Here is a 6,773-nt window from a genome sequence, read left to right as displayed (position 1 = left end):
AGGTGTACTGTTTTTTAAAACCCAATTTTCCACCAGAATAGAGTATTCCAAGAGGTGTGAGGAAATTAAAGATAAGTAAGTGATCGAAAGGACTCCAAATGGTGAAAGAGGTGACATGAGACTCATTCGGGGTATTGAATTATGAAGAGATCGTTGAATTTATTTTTGATAAATTCACAATTGGCTCGGCTATGGTTTCTAATGGCGTGAGCAAGAGAAGACTGAATATGAATAATGCGGCGGTTTCGAGAGAATTCGAGTTTGATATACCCCACCGAGGACTCAAACCTGTCTAGGCCGCCTCAATCGAGCTGGATTCCGTTGGTTCTCCCGCAGACGAGCTCTTTTATAAAGGCCAGTCGCTTTCCTTCCATGCCCCCGGCTTCGTATTCAGATGGTAGAGAAACGAGCTCTTTTATAAAGGCCAGCTGCTTTCCTTCCATGCCCCCCTCGTATTCAGATGGTAGAGAAATTGGAAAAATCCGTATGCTTTGAATCTCCACAAAAGGTATTGGAGGCATACGCTGATTCAAACCGAAAATATTTGAAATAGAAACAATTTTTTTTTTTTTTTTGGGCTATTGTTGCTGTATTGAGCACATATTTTTTTGGAGTGAGAATATACAGGTGGGATTATTTACTTTAAATACCAAAACTTCCACAAGCTGGAGTTGCTGATGAGATTTCATTTTATATTGTTTATATCCTCTTAGCTGGAGTTGGTGATGAGTTTTCTTTTTATATTGTTTGTATCCTCTTAGACTACTGGTGTGATGTCTCGTGAGATTACTAGCGAATCCATTCCAAACACCAAAATCCCATACTAGCAAATCCATTCCAAACACCAAAACCCCATAGGCCCTAGTTGGTGATGGGACTTGCTTTCATATTGCATGTATCCTCCTACACTAGAGGCATATGGGGCATATGGGTGACACCTCCAAAACACGAGTGAGACTACTTGCAAATCTATTCCAGACACCAAATTCAAAACTCCAGAATAATTGTCATAGCCAGGAATTAAGGTTTCTAACCAAAAATTAAAATTTCATGCCCTTAATATTACTCTTATTTTTTTTAACTAAAAAAAATAACTTGAGCCAGCTTTAGTAGACATAGTCTTATCCTGAATTGCACTACCCCACTTGAGAAGAGTAAACCTCCACACTTAACCTTATACCACAACCTCAAGGACTCCCTGACATTGGTCCTTACAACGAGTTAATGAAACTTACAACAATCACACTCCCACCGGCATTCGTTCATAGCCAGTATAAGAAGCCACTGCATTTACTCACTCACAACTGACACTCCCCACACACAAGCTGAAAGCTTGTAAAGCATTTCTAAAATCTATTTTCTCAAAGGCGTCCAATACCAGAGGGACGAATGACCATCTTTCTCAGCGTGGTATCAGCGTCAGGAGGATAAAGTCAGTATTCAGAAGGAGAGTGATCATGAGGAGGCAGCAGCAATCCGTAAAGAAATAAAAATCAAAATCATATGTGCTTTTCTGGGACCTTCTCCTCTATTGAAGGATCTCTATTGATACCTAACCGAACTCAAAGTCATTCAACTCTCCAAATAGCGAATCTCCTACCAACAGCCGTGCACCTCTGGAAAGAAGAATGAGTTGTACGATTTCCTACAGGGAGGACTGCATCCAAAGAGCGATTGCTCACCGCAAGCAATCTCATTGAATCCAAGGAATGCAATCGACACTTCCAAATATCTACAATGTTTTAGAAGTATATGTGGGTCATTATGTTCGTTGGTTTTGGTTCTAGGATTGCAGTTTTTGATTAGTCTTAGAAATCTTGTTTTGGTGGAGTAATTAAAAAGTCAAACTGAAGTGTTTTAAGCGCTTTTGAGGGTGTTGAATTTATATATGCAATCAAAAATCCAGTTTAAACAATATAAATCAAGATTATTCCCGTCAGAAATCTGTTGAAAACTCTAAAACGTCTCACTTATAGACAACTCCTTAACCATACCACGTTGTTTATAAGTATGACTTTTTAAAAGGTTTTCAGGTTTATTTTTCAATCTGAATCCCTCAAGATTCATTGAAATCACAAGTTTGACAGGGGAACTCTTCACAATCTAAGTGCCCTAAGAGTTTTTGAGTTTGAGTCTGAGTCTGGGGAAACTCCAAAAAGTCTCATTTATAGAACTCCAAGTTTGAGGGGTGAACTATTCACAATCTAAGTGCCCTAGGACTTCTAATTGCAATTTTCTTTTAATCGGAAAAATAATGGGGGAAACTCCAAAAGGTCTCACTTATAAAGCTCCCTAACCATATCGAGTTGTCTACAAGTGTGACTTTTTGAAAAGTTTTCCGGTTTATTTTCACAATGTAAATCTGTCAGGGAATCATTGAAATCACAATTTTGACTAGTAAACTCTTCACAATCAAAGTAGGCAAAAAACTAGTTTAAACCACATAAATCAAGATTGTTATTTGATACAAAGGCATAGGCCTCACCCCAAACCAAATTCTTTGAAGGTTTCCATCCCAAACCAAATTCTTATGTCGTAATCTAACCAACCTTCAAAATTGCCCAAAAAATATGTGCAGGAATTATTGTAAATCCAAGTTTCCATTCTTATTATTTGAAGCTTAATCCAAGTTTCCATTCTTATTATTTGAAGCTTCGAGAAGGAGCTCGTTGCACTTAGTTGAGAGTTACTACATTAAGTTTGTAATATAAAGTTAATTTAAGTTTAAGAACATAGAGGGTTATTTAAAAGAAAATAATATTAATATAGTAGTTAAGTAAGGTTGTTATGTGCCTTGTATATTTTTTAACATATATATTGATAAGTTAGAGGATTGTTTGAAAAATGCAAGTTGTGCTAACCTAACTCTCACTTGCATGGCCATCATTCTACTTCTTATTGAAATGATAAAACATTTAATAAAATAGTTTATTCATTCTACAAATGGTGATTTTAGTGATGAATTCATCTTGCAATTATAGGCCATGATATTACGGCGTTCCTGCCAGAGTTAAGGAAACATTTTGAGGAGCAAACGATCATGCCATCTATGTTTGCAACTAGCTGGTTCTTGACGGTTTTTTCTGTAGATGTGCCATTTCCCCTAATTGTTTGTATATGGGATGTTTTTCTTTTCAATAACCGACTTATCTCATAACTGACTCTTGCGGCTCAACTGACTGGCTTATTAATTTTCCAGTTTGCGCAGAGGTCTCTCCACAATGTGTTGAAAGCATATGCGGTGTATGACAGCGAGGTGGGGTATACGCAGGGGATGAGTTTCATAGCATGCGTGCTTCTACTGTACATGTCTGAGGAAAATGTGTTTTGGGTGATGGAGGAGAATCTGTTTTGGGTGATGGTTGTGCTGCTCAAAGGCGGAGCGAATACTCCATGCAGAGGGCTATACCTGGACGGTCTACCTCTACTCAACAAATGCTTATTTGACTTTTGCCTTCTATGCTCGCAAGCCGCTGGTTCTTGACAGTTTTCTCTGCAGGTTTTCCGTTTCCACATATGGGATGTTTTTCTTTTCGAGGGTGTGAAGATTGTTTTCCAAGTGGGTATGGTGCTGCTGAAGATCTTTCAAGACGATTTGGTGAAATTATCGTTTGAGGATTTCATAATGGCTCTCCGAGAGTTTTCGTGCATGGTTTGAATCCAGACAACCCATTGTGAATGGCTTGGTCATTTTTATTGTCAGCGTGAACGAAGAGGGTCGGCTTTGCAAGGTATGCTATGAAAAAGGGAATTTCACTCAAGGTATGCTATGAAAAAGGGAATTTCACTCAATTATGGATGTAATAACTTAAAAAGTTGACAAAAACTAATATCACTCAATTTATAGATGTGAAAAGTTAAAAGGATGATGAAAGCTAATACCCCATCATACTGATTCAATGATATTTGGTATAATGTAACTCTTACTTTCCACGTTGAAGGCAAAACATTTTGTATTTGTTATCGACATATATGTTTTTAGGATAATGTACCTATAGTTTCAAAATTGAATATAGTATAATTTTAATTATTATATATTTTTAATATAAAAAAATAATAATTTTATTAATACTTATAAAATTATTAAAAATATATTAATAATAAATATAAATATTATAATAATAATAATAGAATTAAATTAGATGTCAAATTTATATATAAGAGATATTTTTTTGTGTGTGAGAACGAAGAGGGTCGGCTTTGCAAGGTATGCTATGACAAGATTGTAACTCAAGGTATGCTATGACAAGGATAATGTACCTATAGTTTCAAAATTGAATATAGTATAATTTTAATTATTATATATTTTTAATATAAAAAAATAATAATTTTATTAATACTTATAAAATTATTAAAAATATATTAATAATAAATATAAATATTATAATAATAATAATAGAATTAAATTAAATGTCAAATTTATATATAAGAGATATATTTTTGTGTGTGAGAACGAAGAGGGTCGGCTTTGCAAGGTATGCTATGACAAGATTGTAACTCAAGGTATGCTATGACAAGATTGTAACTCAAGCTCCTGGTGGAGGACGTGTGCCTCACACATGGCATTCCCTCTGCACTGCTCAGCTAGGGACGCTGTAGAGACTTATGAGAACAATTGCTGGTTGTGTGGTGTCATTATCAGACTGGTTCCCTGGAAGGACACGCTTTGGGCGGTCGTCTACTTACTAGACAGCTGCATTATCAAGGCGTGTGGGCGTCCAGATTTACTCCCCGCTCTACAATGGCAAGGTGGAACGTGGACGGTGATCTGTCAGGTTACTGCCTATTAAACAGATAGCACAGATAAAGGATTTTTCATCAGCTGTTACAACTTTTGGTTTGGCATTAAACACTTTTCTCAGGCAGAAGGGATGAATATTGCTTTCCAGGTTAACTAGGGTCCAATGAATATCGGTTTTGAAGTTCTTATTGTATAAGAAGATGGAGATGATAATCTTGGAACAATATATTTAAAGTAGGTAAAAGAAGTGGAAGTTTTCTTTTTATCTTTTTTGTAAGAGAAAAAAATTTGGATCTCAAATAATTGCTATTAATAATAATATTGTAAGAAGATGGAGATGATAATCTTGGAACAATATATTTAAAGAGGTAAAAGAAGTGGAAGTTTTATTTTTATCTTTTTTGTAAGAGAAAAAATTTTGGATCTCAAGTAATTTCTATTAATAATAATATTGTAAAATTGGAAGAATAAATATGTTTTGGATCATTATTAAAATGATTGAGTAGGTAAAAGAAGTGGAAATTTTTATTATCTTTTTTTGTAAGAGACAAACTTTTTGATCTCAAATAATTGCTATTAATAATAATATTGTAAAATTGGAAAAATAAATATGTTTTGGATCATTATTAAAATGAAATAATTGCTATTAATAATAATATTGTAAAATTGGAAAAATAAATATGTTTTGGATCATTATTAAAATGATTGAGTCCGAGTTTTTCACTCTGAAATAAAATTTTAGTTGAAGAAAAATGTGGAGTAAATTTTTCTAATATAAATTTAACAATGGGTATATATAGCCCAATCGGGCTTGGTAAATAAGCTTGACCTTTCTCAATGTGTTTGACGGAGGGAATTGTCATGGTCAATGTGTCTGACGGAGGGAATTGTCATGGTCAGCCTGGTAAAATTAATCGCAGATATTTGTATTTTTGAACATGTATATTGGTGTGTTATACTTTGAATAATATATGAAAATATTGTTTGACGTATTGGTAAACCTGAGGATGGGTATGTCACCTTGTGTATGTCACCTTTACCATTGACGATTAATTAATTACGCCGTAAAGCATTTCCCTCTGAAATAAACTCCTTTCTCTGCCTACCTGTCATCTTTATATGCCATAGGATTATATGTAAGACGATTGCAAAGATTTCAGCCATTAGATTAGAATGGTTACAAAAAACTAGTTCTCTCTGCCTACCTGTCATCTTTATATGCCATAGGATTATATGTAAGACGATTGCAAAGATTTCAGCCATTAGATTAGAATGGTTGCAAAAAATTAGTTGTTGAAACAGTTTGCGCACTGGTCTAGTGGTTACAAATACCGTCGCCTCTTGCAAGTCTTTCTCGACAAGCCTGAACTACAGGCTGGACAAAATATTACATCTCAGATAGAAGCTGTTGTTTGAGTAGCCTCTGTCCATATAGCCATTTTATCTGCAACCTATGCCGAATCCAGGTGGTGCCTGGATGTGTTGGTCGTCGTGGTGGAGTCCAAAGCTATTATTCTTCCGGTCTTCTATAAAGTGAAGCCCTCGGAGGTCAGGTGGATGGGCAAAGATAAAGATGGATCATATGCTAAAGCCCTACGTATCCACGAAGAGAAGCAGCAGTACAACTTGCAGACTATCCAGACTTGGTGAAACGCCCTTCATCATGTCACGAATATAAGTGACTTTGAACTGCAGGAGGGTAATGGGTAAGGATATCCACTATCTTGATCCATATTAGGTCTAAATCTGTTGCATTGAAGCTACATCACATCTCAAGTATGCTTTTGTCATTACTTACTTTACTGTCTTAATTAATATTCAGGGACGAGGGCGAAGAGAGACTCTTGGAGGAGCACGAAGAGGAGCTATTGGAGAAGGTTGTGCAAGCCGTGTTGAAAAATGTTGCAATGCCATTTGATGTGGCAAAATATCCAACTGGTTTGGCGGAAAAGTTACAAGATTTTTAAGGGACACTGCGACCGCATCATGGTGAGCATGTGGAGGTCAAGGTTGTGGGGACTGTGGGCATCGG

Source organism: Pinus tabuliformis, chromosome 1_2 (assembly GCF_031772625.1).
Source record: "Pinus tabuliformis cultivar Carrire ecotype Pingquan chromosome 1_2, CPIR1, whole genome shotgun sequence".
Classification (NCBI taxonomy): Eukaryota; Viridiplantae; Streptophyta; class Pinopsida; order Pinales; family Pinaceae; genus Pinus; species Pinus tabuliformis.
The sequence above is the reverse complement of the archived record's forward strand: the minus strand, read 5'-3'. Positions refer to the sequence as shown.